This window comes from Pongo abelii, chromosome 11 (assembly GCF_028885655.2).
Source record: "Pongo abelii isolate AG06213 chromosome 11, NHGRI_mPonAbe1-v2.0_pri, whole genome shotgun sequence".
NCBI lineage: Eukaryota > Metazoa > Chordata > Mammalia > Primates > Hominidae > Pongo > Pongo abelii.
In genome coordinates this window covers 68887164-68903475 of record NC_071996.2, presented here as the reverse complement: position 1 = coordinate 68903475, position 16312 = coordinate 68887164, and the positions used below count along the sequence as shown (strand labels likewise).

Below are 16312 nucleotides of genomic sequence, written 5' to 3'. Positions count from 1 at the left end.
AATTGTACACACATAAAAGAGTAATATCTAATAGCACCAACCCTAATACATAATGTTATTTTATGCAAATAGGGTAATTGAAATAGTATGATGACCTAAATAGACAGTTCATTGGAAGAAAATATGATATCCAGAAATAGACATAATTACATATGAGAATTATAAAGGTAGCATCTTAAATAGGTTGAAAGAAATATTATTTAATAGTTATCATTGGGACACCTGGGTAGTCATTTGGATAAAGATAAATTCAGATTACTACTTTGCCACCTAACCCAAGATACATTTTAGTGGAATCAAATATTTAAAATAACATACAAACCACAAAACTGCTAGAAGAAAACATGTGAAGGTTTTGTTTTCTTTTTTCTTTTCACTTGAGATGGATAATATATCAATGTCATTACAAGGTTTGAGGGAGGAATATCTCACATATGCATGTGAAAATCCAGTCATCACACTTATGAACTACAAAGGATCCAAGAATTCTTTCAAAATCTTGAAGTAGAAATTCTTTTCTAAGATAATATAAAACATAAGAGCCACTGGAGAAAGGATTGGTGAATTCAATTTAATTAAAATGTAGATGCTTTTAAAAGATAAATTACCATAAACCAAAAGGAACAAAAACAGCGAACTTACAAAAATATTTGTATTGTATACCACAGAAAAAAAAACTAATTTTATTATTTTGTTAAGAGTTCCTAAATTAATAAAATATTGATAGTCTGTTAAAAAAGCGGACAAGACTACATACAGACAGAGCACAGGAAAAAAAGCACAAATGGCATCTGAGGATATGAAAAGATCCCTGACCTCACTCACAAAAGAAAATGCAAACTAAAATAATAAGAATTAAGAAGTTTTCAGCCAGGTGTGGTGGCTCATGTTTGTGATCCCAGCACTTTGGGAAGCTGAGATGGGTGGATCACCTGAGGTCAGGAGTTGGAGACCAGCCTGGCCAACATGGTGAAAACCTGTCTCTACTAAAGGTACAAAAATTAGCCGGGTGTGGTGGTGGGCACCTCTAATCCCAGCTACTCAGGAAGCTGAGGCAGGAGAACTGCTTGAACCCAGGAGGCGGATGTTGCAGTGAGCCGAGATCGCGCCAAGGCACTCCAGCCTGGGCAGTGAGAGAGCGACTGACTCCGTCTCAAAATAAATAAATAAATAAATAAATAAAAGTTTTATTCCCCACTTATTAGGATCACAAAGATGAAAAAAATGTTATGAAATACTTTATTGAAGGTATGTGCAAACAATCCCTGACACATTGTTTGGGGAGAGCATGGATTGGTAGGCCTTTATGAAGGAGTTACCAATATACCAATAACCTCCTTGGTAGCTTCAAAAGGTGGCATCTTTCCCTGTTTGGTATTGGAGACCCAGTACAAGAAATGGGAAAGTGAGCATCAAGCAATGCAAGCTTTATTCAATGGCCAAAGAATGGAGAAGTGCAAGTGTGGCTCACAAGTCAACTTCTTGACTAGTGAGGACTGAGGAAATTGAAATAGAAAGTATCTCTAATGAAGAAGTTGGTCATTAAAAGTGAGGGGAGGAATGTTCATGTCTTTTCCAGAAATAGGTGGTGAACTTCTTGGAACCAGAGTGCCGCCTTCCTTTTTGTCCTTTTATGTCTTCTTCTGGTCATTGTCATGGTGATTGTCAACTGTCATGGCACTGGTGGGGGTGTCATTTCGCATGAAAATGAGATTATAATGATGGCTGAGGTCTTTTTGAAGTCCTTTACTCAGCTATCTTGGTTCTAAGCAATCTCAGCTGGTCTGGTTACAAATGGAACATTTTACCTGTTTCTTAAAGATAAGCAGAGTTAGGGTAGGGTAGAAATTCAGCTATGGCCCTGTAGGCATTACACTAGGTAACAAAAGAAAATTCAGCAATATTTTATTATGGCAAATTAAAAACGCATATACAATTATGACTCAGCAATTTCACTCTGAAGCATTTGTCTTACAAATAAAATACTGTACTGTGAAACTATTCATGAGAATGTCCTCACTTATAAGTGAGAGCTAAATGATGAGAACACGTGGACACATAGGTGGGAACAACACACACTGGGGCCCATTGGAGGGTGGAGGGTGGCAGGAGGGAGGGAATCAGGAAAAATAACTAATAAGTACTTGGCTTAAGACCTTGGTGATGAAATAACCTGTAGAACAAAACCCTGTAACACAAGTTTACCTGTGTAACAAACCTGTGCATGTACCCCTGAACTTAAAATAAAAGTTACAAAAAGAAAAGAACCCGCAAAAGAGTAGGTTAAAAAAAGAAAAAACTAATCATGAGAAGATAATTATTGTAGCTTTGGGAAACAACCTAAATGTTCTACAGTGTGGGAATGACTAAATAATTTAGGTACAACTGTACAATAGGACTTATGAAGCTGCTATGAAAAGAAGCGGCTTTATACATACTGATACAGAAAGATTTCCAAGTCTGATTTTTAAGTGACGAAGCAAGGTATGAAACGATGTTTATATAGGGTATTATTTGCATGAAAAGAAAAATGAGTAGATGTATGCATGCTGATAAAACCACATGGATGGATACACAAGGGGTTGGTACTGTAGTTGTCCATGGGGGGAGGAATTTGGATGGCTGGGAAACATTGGAGAGTGAGATAATTATTTTTCATTATACATAGTTTTAAGTTTTGTGGCTAAATTTATTCTTCAAAAATAAATATAAGAATTCTATTTATGGAAAAAAAATGGGAGTCATAAACCTGCAATTTGGACCTAACTTTTCAACTTAAAAAAGTTCTGTTCTTGGAGTTATTAACTGCTCTGATGCTTAGGATGATAATCAAATAATAGTTCCTCTCTAAAATATGTCTGGAATGAACTTGAATGAATGAATGAATGTTTTTTGCAAACCATTATGTGTGTAAAAATGTAGAGTATTAATATAAGGTTTATTTAGAATAGAGTCATCTGCATTAAAGAAACTTCGTTATACAAAAATCTAAATAAAAAAATGTTGTACAGTAGCTCTGAGGAGGTGGATGACCCAAACACTGAGAAAAGAGAAGAGGCAGAGGCTGAGCAGGATAGTTCAGTTTGAGGTAAAGAAGCAGCCTCACCCAGCCTCAGACAAGACTCCAGGGACTGTGTGAAAAACCTCATTTTGGCCAGGCACAGTGGCTCACACCTGTAATCCCAGCACTTTGGGAGGCCAAGGTGGGCAGATCACAAGGTCAAGAGATCAAGACCATCTGGCCAACATGGTGAAACCCTGTCTCTACTAAAAATACAAAAATTAGCTGGGCGTGGTGGCGCGCACCTATAGTCCCAGCTACTCAGGAGGCTGAGGCAGGAGAATCACTTGAACCCAGGAGGAAGAGGTTACGGTGAGCTGAGATCACGCCACTGCACTCCAGACTGAGACTCTGTCAAAAAAAAAAAAAAAGAAATCTCATTTCTAGGCCTATGTTTCCCAGAAATATGTCATGAAAATAAAACTCTGCCCTCCCAATGGGAAAACATATATATGCACAAAAAGGTAAATATTTTTAATGTTAAAGTTACCGCATAATTCCTTTAAAGAGTAATTATATATTTCTATTCATTTTTGAAAACCAGTTTTAGTAAAGACAAAATTAAAAGATGACAAACTGGCAAAAGAAAAAAAAAATTTTTGTGAAAAGGTATCAATATCCTTAGCGTGCGCGCGCGCGCACACACACACACACACACACACACACACACAAAATCCCTTAGCAAAGAAGAAAATAATGAATATTTCAATAGAAAAAAGATCAAGAGACTAAAGACACTGACCAAAGAAGAACTAGAAATGTTTCACGAAATTCACATTTTAGATAAAAACATTTTAAATATCAAATTATGAAGTATTTTTTTAAATGACTATACTTAACGTTGTGGGAAAATATATGCTTACATGTTGCTAAAGAGGATATACATTTTTATAGCCAAGAAGACCCAAGAAGCCAACCCAAGAAGACAGGTTGGGTGTGGTGGCTCATGCCTGTTATCCCAGTGCTTTGGGGGGTGGGGACTGGAGGATAGCTTGAGGCCAGGAGTTTGAGGCCAGCCTGGGCAACATAGCAAGATCCCTATCTCTGCTAAAAAAAAAAAAAAAAACACAAAAAAAAATTGGGGCCAGTGCCATGGCTCATGCCTGTAATCCCAGCACTTCGAGAGGCCAAAGTGGGTAGATCACTTGAGGTCAGGAGTTTGAGGCCAGACTGGCCAACATGGTGAAACTCTGTCTCTACTAAAAATACAAAAATGACCTGGGTGTGGTGGCGTGCACCTGTAGTCCAAGCTACTCAGGAGGCTGAGGCAGGAGAATCCCTTGAACCCAAGAGGCAGAGGCTGCAGTGATGGAGTGAGCCGAGATCATACCACTGCACTCCAGCCTGGGTGACAAAGAGAGACTCCATTAAAAAAAAAAAAAAAAAATTAGCCAGACATAGTGGTGCACACCTGTAGTCCTAGCTACTTGGGAGGCTGAGGTGGGAAGAACACTTGAGCCCATGAGTTTGGAGGTTGCAGTGAGCTATGATTGCACCACAGCCTGGGTAACAGTAGGAGACCTTGTCTCCTTAAAAAAAAAAAAAAAATCAGTAATTTTCTCGGAATCGGTTAATTTTATTTATTTTTTTCTATGCTTTTCAGTTTTCCAAATTTTCTCCCAATGAAAATTTGCTATATTTATATTCAACCATATTAATAACCCCAAATTAGTCATATGTGCAACTTTCTGCAAATAAATGTGTCTTGGATTTAATGGAAATGAAATCTTTTCAGTATAGCTTCTCCCTGTTATTTGCGTACAAGCTTCAAACTGCGTAAACTATTTTAATGGCGACAATTAAGTTAGGATTAATCAACCATCTAGGATTGTATCTGTGCCTAGGTTTCTAAAACAATTAAATAATTGATCACTTTGTTGGATGTTCAAAGATTTGGCAATTTGTCCTTAAATATATGTTTCACATAAAATATCTACAATTTTAAGGTGCTTAAGTACTGGTGAATGTGTCAAAATGTGCCTAATGTATTTTTAAGTTCTGCTGTGAACTTAAAAACTTTGGGATTTGTGTAATCCCAAATTAGAGAATTTTAAAGTTTACTTGGTGTCCACCATATTGTCCCCCTTTTCATCCATCTGACCAAACTTTTAACCTTCCTGTTTATGGCTGGGGGAAAAAAAAAAGCTACTTTAATTAAACCTAAGCAGATAGTGTTGTTTTTAAATTGTATTTCGATGTCACTAAAATGGAGAAACAGGTTGTAATAGCAAAATCTTTATATTTTTTGCACATATCAGCCTCCATAAAAGGATGGAAATTGCTTTTTTTTCAATGTTTTAATTTTTTAAATGAGGAGAAAAAGAGCAATTGAGAGTGCCATAATTTAAAGATAGCGTTTCTGAAGTAAAATCAATGATAGTTATGGATTATTGTAAATATTTGAAGATGCTATTCGAACACTGAAAAATCTTAGAAAATTTTGTTAAATAATAATTAAAATTGTCTTAAATCAGTGTGACATCTATGTTAAAGGCAATATAATTAGATAGCATGCTTCTTCAAGTGCTTGGGTTAGAAGAAGTATTTCACCATCTTCATTCATCAAGCATTTAACAATTTTATATGATGTGCCAGATATCATGCTATACCTTGGTGATAATAGATGCCTAAGACAAATTTCCTGTCTATGAAGTTTGGAATGTAGTTGAAGGAGACAGGGGTGATGAAAGAAATGAAGCCCTGTAGAAGTAGGATAAAAATCTGCATTAGGGGACTGCTGGCAGCTCAAAGCAGACTGGAGATATGGGAGAAAGAGAAGCTGATGAAGGGTTGAATTTATATTTGAGGGAAGGAAGGAGGTGAAGTCAGATCTTTTCATACAAGAGGTATTGAGCCAAATATTACAAAGCAAGTAATCAGCTGATCAGGATAGTTGAAACTGTTCAGACAGAGGGAACATTATGAGGATGCAGAAATCATCTAGCTGACCTTTGGGGAAATTAAACGTAGAATAATGTAGCTGGAATGTAGACTGCAAATAGGGGAACAGAAGAGGCTGTCAGCATCAGGTTAGTAAAACCTTCTATGACAGACCAAAGACATGACAGGTTATTCTGTACACAGTGGTAAGCTGTAGATTATTATTATTTTTTTTAGTCATGGGAAGATTATCAAATTTCCTATTGCAGAGAAAGGGTCTCTTGTTCATTGAATGAATATTACATAATTTATTCAGACTTGCTTGGTGTTATGCAACTAAATGTTTTAAGGCATTTTTTTGTAGCACAGCTCTTTTTTTTTCTTTCTTTCTTTCTTTTTTTTTTTTTTTTTTTTTTGAGACAGGGACTCCCTATTTTTGTATTTTTGTAGGGAAGGGGTTTCATCATGTTGGTCAGGCTGGACTTGAACTCCTGACCTCAAGTGATCTGCCCACTTCGGCCTCCCAAAGTGCTGGGATTACAGACACTAGCCACCACACCCAGAAAGCACAGATCTTTTTTCAAAAGAAATTTGTGATGCTTTAATAAGAAAGAAAGAAAAAAAAACAGACACAATGGAAAGATATCGATCTTGGAACTTTTAAATCTTGGTTTAGAGAAAACAGTTTATTATTTGAACAACTTCAAACACTCTTAAGTTAAAAAGCACTAACATGGCACATCTCACTGGCACAAAAATGATGCCAATTATCAATTGTTGGTGGCAACAGAATGGAGCAGCACAGAAATCTGGAGACCCATTTTCAGTTGAATGCTCATAGTTCTAAAATAGGCTCTGATTTGGAATTCCTTTTCTTACTTTTCAGTTTGATTAACGTGGAAGTCTCAATATCTTCCTATGCTGTGTGTAGGAAAAGTATCCTAATCAGTATATAGAAGAATATCCCACAATGTTACTGTAACTAAGAAAAAATTAACCCATTGGAGAAAACATTTTTAATCAATTCATTAAGAGTCTAATGAAGGTGCATATACAAAAAGCAAGATGTACTTTAATTAATGATTGATGTTTTGTGATTGAAGCTTGCTTTCCTAAATAATATTTCTATAGTTCAGTACAGAATGTAAGGTCCTTGCTAATGCCTTATTTGGTTTCTTAGTTTCAGTCTTACTGCAGTCTGCTTTTATTGTAGGCTTATTACATTTATCACCATCATTAATTTACCATGGTGTTTTATTTTTTAACTTGTTATTTAGATCGCATTGTATATGCTTTATTTCTGGTCTTGTAGCAAAGGAATGCATACAACAAGCACGTAAAACTTTATTGAATAGAACAATCTTTAAAGGGGAATCATCCATAAGTCAGATAAATCCATAAGTAGTATAGATTTATCTTCTGTAAATTTTCTGTCAGGCTGTTAAAAGTAGGGCCGTGTAAATCTTACTGTCATTAACATTATAATAGGCACACTTACCAATATGCCAACTTTATAGTTTTTTTCTCCCCATTTTACAGGTTTAGGGCTTATTTTCTTGAGATGTCAAGTATTATTTTAACATTGTAACATTGTACGTGTTTCTTAAGAAACGCCATAGAATGAAGACAATAGGGAAGACTGTTTGTGATATAGTCTAGCTCTCTTACATTTTTTACTGTATCTTACAACAGTAAACATATCACACTATACTTGAATTTAAATTTTTTCAAGTATCATTGCATTATTTTGCACATACACATATTCTTAGATGGTATCAGGTTGATGATGATGAGCTTCATGGTAATTATTTAAAACTCCATAATGAGATTTGTTTCCAATCTAATTAAGAAGGATAAGGAATTTGGGGAAAAAAATCTGTTCTATAGTAATTAAAGTTAGCCATATGGGCACTTGGCTCTAAAGACTTGGATATAGTGAATCTACCCAACCCCCAAGCCTAATGACTTGGATGGTCTTACTGTATTCTCTTGTCCATAGCAAAGACTGATGAATCCAGCCAGGGAATTCTCCACCAGCTCTGCTTCTCTGAAACCACAAAGTCAGGAAATGCAATCAGAGTGCTCAGCTGAACCAGAGCAAGAGCTTTCCTAATGGCTAACTGTGACTTTAGAAATCACATCCATTAGATAAAGTGATTAAATATACATCAGTCTTTTGGCAAGAGAGCCATGAAGATATTGCAATAGAACCTTACCACATGACCCACATCTTTTGCTTGAAAAAGAAACATGTTTTCACCTTTGACACATATCATCCCTAAATTCCTCAGCTCAGTTGCAGGAAGCAATTTTTTCATGGTAAGTTGTATGCAGTTCATAATTTTATATAAACTATAAAGTAATTGTGTGGTTGATAAACTTTATAAGGAAAATGTTTCTGATTTGCTCATTTCACCACCCTGATGTGTGAGTTTTTGTTTTGTATTATTCTTCTTTTTAGGCTTTTCATGCTTCAAGACTTCAAGATATTTTGTTAAATTCTTCCCCTGGAAGCCTTTGTGTCCCCAAATCAGATTTTTTTAAAACTTAGATATCAATGTCTTAAGTGTCTACTTAGAAAATATGTGTGTATGTGTATGTGTGTGTATGTGTGTGTGTGTGCTTATACATATAGAACAGGCATATTACTCTTAGCACTCTGAAAAAGCTTTTTTTGTTAAAATAATATTTTAAAAATATTATAAAGAAATGTCACCGTCAAAATAGCATTTGCTTTATATTTATAGTTGAAATAATTCCTGTTTCTTACCCTTAGTTATAACAATCTTTTGATTAATAATATACTGCCCTTCATATTTTATACACATGCAACTAAGCCACTGACATAATACATATACTTAAAATGTTCTTTTTGAGCTTTGAATAACCTTTTGCCTTTTCCCTGGTGACCACCAGCGGGCAAGATGATTGACAGAGAATGTGTTTACAAACATGGAATCATTGATGACTAAGTTAAAAGTGACCTCATAAAATATAGTTCTAATTCTCATTTACAGACAAAATTCTAAGAGCTCAATTCAATGTGTCTAGTATAATAGTGGGCATAGTTAAATAAATAATAGGAAGTGATTATCATTTACAAAATTTCATTAGTGAATTACTAAAGTATGCCCGTATGCATACTAATTCCTCTTCCCCAAATCAAAACTTCCCATATTCTTAAATTTCTGAATTCCTAAAATCAGCAGAGATGAAGGGATGGACCAGCAACTATAATTTTGTTGTGTTTTGTGTTGCTGAGGCACATATAGGGATGCCTAGTGTCATGAAACCAAGTGGTGGGGACATTCATTACACACAAAGAGAAAGCTGTTAAAGGCAGAATGCCCAGACAAGAATGAAAATGAAATTCCTGGAGGGGCATCCCCATAGTTTTTCTGATAATCTCTCTCCTTACTTAAAAAGCTTGAATTACTGGTAAATTATCCATGCAGGAATAATAGAATCATAGAATTTTTGTAGTATAAGGAATTTTATTGACGTCATAGTTGAAAGCAGTCATTTTGTAAATGTTTTTGGTGCCCAGAGATACTTTAATTATGGCGCAGGAAGTTATAGACAAGTCCACGAACCAGGAGTAGAAAAGTTTTCAAATGAGAAATATTGCAGACCAAGCATGTTAATTTGATTTTTTTTAATTTTTTAATTTTTTATTTTTTATTTTTTTTGTAAGAGGGAGTTTCACTCTTGTTGCCCAGGCTGGAGTGCAATGGCGCAATCTTGGCTCACCACAACCTCTGCCTCCCAGGTTCAAGCAATTCTCCTGCCTCAGCCTCCTGCATAGTTGGGATTACAGGCATGCCCCACCACGCCTGGCTAATTTTGTATTTTTAGTAGAGGAGGGGTTTCTCCATGTTGGTCAGACTGGTCTCAAACTCCCAACTTCAGGTGATCCGCCTGCCTCGGCCTTCCAAAGTGCTGGGATTACAGGCATGAGCCACCACGCCCGGCCTGAGGTATTGTTATATATATGGCAACTCTAGCTCTTATAATGCATTGGCCCTATAATCTACTTAGGGTTTTTGGGAATATTGTGACCTAATTTAAAACTTTGTAGAGATATTCTAATTTTCAGAATTAACAATACTTTAATTTTCTCTACCATTGAAATACTCCTAAATTGCAAAATGAAGTGGAAGTACACAGTAGATTAGTACAACATTTGATTCAATGCATAAGTTGAAATAAATAAAATGAGATTATTTAGAAAATGATAATAAATACAACAGTAAAAAGAACTCATTACATAACTTTGTGACTTTTTTCTTTTTCTTTCATTGGTTCCTTACATTTTGAACTCTTTCTCACTTTTTCTGTTCCCTTCTTTTTAAAGTAAGGAATAGAGAAAGAGTGTATACAACTGAATAGGTATTTATTGATTACCTTCTGTGTACCCCATTGGGCTAAATATGAGAGTGGAAAGATGAATAAGATGGTCACAGGTTGGGGGAAGGTAATTATGTCAAATCATGATGAGAGGGTTTTTTTTTTTTTTTTTTTTTTTTTTGACGGAGTTTTGCTCTTGTTGCCCATCCTGGAGTGCAATGGCGCGATCTCGGCTCGGTGTGATCTCGGCTCACCGCAACCTCCGCCTCCCGGGTTCAAGCGATTCTCCTGCCTCAGCCTTCCGAGTAGCTGGGAGTATAAGCATGTGCCACCATGCCCGGCTAATTTTGTATTTTTTTTTAGTAGAGACGGAGTTTCTCCATGTTGGTCAGGCTGGTCTCGAACTCCCGACCTCAAGTGATCTGCCCACCTCGGCCTCCCAAAGTGTTGGGATTATAGGCGTGAGCCACCGCACCCGGCTACTACTTTGGAGGTTTAAGAAAAGTAGTTGTAGGTTAAAAACTCTTGGACTGGCTCCTGAGGGAAGAATTAAAATGCCCTATTGGAGCATAGCCACCTATCTAGGATCTTGAGTCTTGGGTTCTAGATAGGTGGGTAGGAATGAGTATCAAGGAATCGGGCTGGGACCACTTAGGACAGGCCGTTGTGGGTTAATCCCATAAGCTATTGAGGAGCCACTGATGATTTTTTAACAGAAGAGAGAGGTGATCAATTTTTAATTGCCACTCTGACAGTAATATGTATTCTGTGGATAAGACAAAATGAGAGTGGAAACCTAGAGACTTGGAGACCATTGTGATAGTACAGATAAAAGATAAAGAGAAAAAGCAAAGGGAAAGGGTTTAGGGTTGATTTAGAAAGTATATTCAATAGCCCTTGTTGATTAGATGTTACTCTGAGTTCCCAGGGAGTAAATGGTACTTTTTATTTCTAGCACTGGCTACTGCCTAGCAATCATTTAAATGAGCAGGTTAAAATAAGAGTACATGAGAAATTAGAGTTTGTGGAACTTGAGGGGCATATCTAGGCTGGAAAATAGCTACTTGTCATTTATTTTTTTTTTTTTTTTTTTTATTTATTTATTTTTTACTGTTGGAAGACTTTCTATTCTTAGTTTGTAGGAAAAATGTACATGATAATCAACAAACAGTTACACATGTGCAAAGGTGTTATATTAACTAATTTTCATTGGCTCATGAGTTACATGCTACCTGGCATCCTCTTGCCTCTTCCTCTCTGGAGCCACAGATTGTCAGCAGAGAAGCTGGAAGAACCTACCATCTTGCCATAGGAAAAAGGTTTGGTCCTTCTGGAACATGCCTGTGAAAAGTTGCCAATTTCCTATGTAGGTCCTGGGCTTATCTGGAATTGAAATATGACTAGACACCATGTATTTTATCTGGCACTCCGATCCTATGTTTTTTAAAAAAATATTTACCCTCCTTTGTCTCTTCATGACCTCATTATACAAGTTCTAGATCAGAGTGTAACAGCCTCTTTAAATTCTGTGGCATGAGCTTTAAATGCCTGTGAAGAATGGGCCTGGGTTACGATTGGCTACCAGTGAATTCCAGGTAATTTAGACACTATTCCTGGATTTGTTTTCAGTGTCGTCATTTATTGATTACTTCACATAAAGTATTAATGTGTTTATTACTCAGGAAAAATGATGGAATAGTAGCAACAATGCCACAGGTGTGTTGTGAACATTAATTAGTTAATTACAAAGCATTTAGTTGTGAGGCATTCTAAATAGCACAGAACTCAAGGTTTTCCTCCCCAACCAGGGGTCCACTTAAATAGCTCTTTACTAAGTCAGGAGAAACAAACACATCTTGTACATGAGGTACATCAATCACTAGGCATGTTGATCTTCCAGGGTGATTTTCTGCATGAAAACGTATGCCCTGGGTGTCAAGAGCTTTCTAAGAGCAATGATTCATGAACCCTCTGGATTTAGGACAATGCTATGAAATTATTTTCATCTGTATTCTGAAATAATTACTTGATGTCATATTAAAGTATTTTATATTTTTTGCCAGAAGTTGTAGGTGTAATTGGAGACAACAGAATACTCAAAAAAATAAAAGATCCCAAAGGAGAATAAGAAGAGAGAGAGAGAGGAATGGGCTATAAAGATGGCAAGAGTGATGGACCAGTGCCTAAAGATTTTAGACAGACTCTCAAATTTACTCTTCTTATGTTCTCTCTAAACACCATTCTTATTAGTTCAGCATCACTGTAATAGCTAAAAATATTTTAAAAAGTGGACCAGGCAGATGTCAGCAAATTGATGTGGAGAAATGGGACAGACACATGGATGACTCATTCCCAGTCCCAATTCCCTATTTTATTTTTTCATTTGAAATATCCATCTCTTCAGATTTCTGTCTAGTGTGAGGTTCAAACAATTTAAATGCTTGTCTCAAAACTGTTGTGCAAATGTCTGTTTTTCTGTATTTTTGTGTCTTTCTGATCTTCGTCTCCTGGCTTTTCGCCTACTATCACAAATTACATACTTTATTATGTACTTTTATATATCATACACTTTTCAATGAGCTTGATTCCCACCTGAACCCATGCTTTAGAGAGAACAATGATAGGTTTCTCTGCACCTGCTCCATATTTAGTAAGTTTCCAATTCCTTTTGGTGTCAAACAATAGCGGGTATCTCTGCAGTCCCTTAGGTCACTAATGTGCTTGGTTTTGTTGTCAGGGTAGCAGCTGAACCATATCTTTCACAAATAGGAGATACATTTTTTTTTTCCCAGCTTGAGCAGAGCATCTCACATTTATTAGGAGAAATGCCCCTAGAGGACCATCTGTGTGTCTTTGATGGCTCAAGTATTATGTACTTTAAGAAGTTTAATACATTTTCTACTGGACAGTATTGAGTTGTTTTAAAATATTAAAATCTTACTTTGCTGAGATAAATAAAAGGTGTTCAGGCTTTTCCAAGACAAGTATGAGAAATGCCAAGTTAAGCTTCATTAATGAGGGAGAAGAAAAGTTTCATGATAATACTATGATCTTTGCTCTTGTATTTGGAATTTAGTTAGACCTAAATAATGAGAAGACTTTTGTGATGATCTGTTCAATTTTTATGGCCTATGGTCTTTTTGAGAAATTGATTAAGGCAGGGGAAAGGGGATAGTGGTAGGGCATCACTGACTCTTGTTTTCGTGTTTGTTTACTCTTTTCACAAAGTGGTAATACAAATTACCTCCCACAGCAGCACAGGTTACTCAAAAGCCCAGAGGAGCAGGAGAATGAGACATTCCTTATTCATATTTCAGTAAAGTATTCTTCTCCATCTTTGTTGTTTCAAGGCAGATGACAAAATTTAGTAGCCATTTTAGTGCAGAATACTCCCAAATTCAGGGAGGAAGCTAGATTCAGTTGTTTTTCAGTAATATTGGAAAGTGTAAGGTGTAATGCCCATGTTTAAACAGTTGCTTTCTTCCTAACATGATAAACTTCTATCATTAGAAGGTATTCTCTTGGGATGAAAATAAGATATAGCATAGGCCCCATTTATTTTATTTGGGGAGGAGGTAGTAGTAGGGGAAAATACAACCAACGATACCATCTTCAATACTAATTATGACAACTTACAACATCAGGAGCTCAGGAAGAAGGAAAGCAACAAATACCTTCATCTTCAACAGGATTTTCTGGCAATTATATCTGTTTTTGTTTGTTTGTTTGTTTTTTCCTCTATTAATTTGAAATGCCTAGATTGTTTTTCTGGAACATAGTTTTATATCAATCAATAAACCCCTTTTCCCTAGGTTTGTTACTTTTTTTCAAGAGCATACTGACCTCAACGTGGTGAAAGTTTTCAAAAGAGGCAGATGTAAGCTTAAAGCCTGCCTCTGCTCTCTCCTGATCCATCTCAAATGAACATCTGTAACTCTCCATGAATTAAAATAAGGATAATAACATGTTCTAATTGTTATAGAAAAAATTACATTTGTAACACAGGGTAGCTGCTTTATGCATATTTTTTTCTAAGTTATGCATACCACAATTCAGTACTAATTTTGTCATGATGTCCTGAAGAAATCCTAAAAATAGAGATTCTGTGAAAGAACATCGAGTACCACAAGATCAAGATATATATGTCTTGATTCATTGATTGATTGATTCATTCAGGGCATTATATAGTAGTCATTTGTTTGCCATCCTTTCACATGGATGATAGTTAAAGACTCTACTGAAGCCACTAGATACCCATCTTATACAGAGGCTGTAATATTTTAACTCCTGGAGTAATTGGGGTATATTCACAATAAAATCAGCTCAAATCTAATTTATTTGTTTCATGAGGTCTGAAATGTAGTCAAAGCTTCCATTTAGTTCCTCGAGAAAAAGCTTCTGGCAAAGATAAAAAAAGACATGATTCAAATGCTTTCTGTCTTACACTGCTGCTTCACATCAGGGGCAGAGGATTTTATGTTTCATGGCCTTCTCCTCCCACGTATTTTGGGTTTTCTCATCTAATCATACAGCTATGATGTCAGTGATGGAAATTTCCACCTCTTAGTTTGGTATCTTGATTGTTTTTTCTTTCCCTGTTTGCACAAAGGATTTTAGGTGGCTTTCCAGAAAAGAGACATGAAAAGAGACACTAAAAGGAGCTTCAAAACAAATTAGATTATTTGTTGTGGGGAGAAAAATCATAGCAGCAGGAAATTTCATTGTGCCTTTTACACAAGATCTAACATGCTGATGAATTGCTGGTATAATGATGATTTATAGAGCTGAGTTTCTTTTGACCAAGCCCAGTACTCTTGCAAGGTTAAACAATTCTAATGGCGGATGACTTGAAGGACTGTTTTCTAAGCGAATGTACAAATTACAAGTCCTTAGTTTCGTAAGATGCTGTTTCATCAAAGGCTTTACTTTGTGGTTTTTCATATTTCATATTCATGTTGACTCCCGGGTGATAGTTAATGGTATCTTTTTTAGTAGTGCTGTATTACCAGCTCCAAATGAAATAATAGATACTAAAAAGTCTTATTATTAATGTCATATTTTGATATATTTTTAACTTTATAAGGCTTTTTAGTATTATTAATGTCATATTTTGATATACTTTTAACCTTATACTTCATTTATTCTAAGTAATCTGATGTGATCAATAATTTTTCAATTAAGTACTTTTCTATTTGTCTGTGCTAGTTTAGTTTAGTTGATTGGAGTATGATGTTACTGTAACCAAAGCAAAGTTTGGATTCCTGTAAGAAGACTTAGCATTTCTCCATAGAAAGACATATATACTTTTAGATAATTCTCCATGATCCTAATCTGTTATCTCACAAGTAAAGAATTGACCCTTAGCATTTTCAGATTTAATATGTATTGAGTGGTTCTTGTGCTTTGCCCCTCTACTCACTTTACATTATAAAGCATCTACATAAAACGATTTGTACATTATCTACTGTAATGCACACAATAATATAATGAAGATGGGGACAATTGCTATCTCCACTTTTTCTTTTCTTTTCTTTTTTTGAAATACAATCTCACTCTGTCTCCCAGGTTGAGTGCAGTGACACAATCACAGTTCACTGCAACCTCTATCCCCAGGGGCTCAAGCAAACATCCTGTCTCAGCCTCTTGAGTAGCTGAGATCCACTCCCCTCAGCCTCCCAAAGTGCTGGGATTATGGGCATGAGCCATCACACCTGGTCTTCCACTTTTTAAATGAGGAAACCGTGGTTTAGAGAAGTAAAGACATGTCATCACATGCAACAAGAAAATGACAGAACTGCAATTCAAATCAGGTTCTTTCTCATAGTTCTTAATACCATCCTATAGTCCTCAAACCAAAGGTTCCCTCTTGCTTGACTTTGAGATGATGTATAGAATTATTCTTGAAATAAAAGAAATATTTTATTTATTTTTTTCTTTTTCCCAGAAAAGGCATCTAGTAAGTATTTTGTATCAATCAAAAACTTCTATTTTGAAAATACAAGCATTCCTAGTTCTATAAAATAT

At 35.9% G+C, this 16312-nt stretch overlaps 1 protein-coding gene and 1 non-coding gene across 7 annotated transcripts in view; one reads left to right on the top strand and one right to left on the bottom strand.

Annotated features, from left to right (window-relative positions):
- Positions 1 to 16312, top strand: part of SCN9A (sodium voltage-gated channel alpha subunit 9) — a 178853-nt gene that overhangs the window by 16445 nt on the left and 146096 nt on the right. The gene's annotated exons all lie outside the window — the stretch shown is intronic.
- Positions 377 to 479, bottom strand: LOC112132518 (small nucleolar RNA U13). Its single transcript, XR_002914281.2, has one exon. It is a non-coding gene; the product is annotated as a small nucleolar RNA U13 (small nucleolar RNA).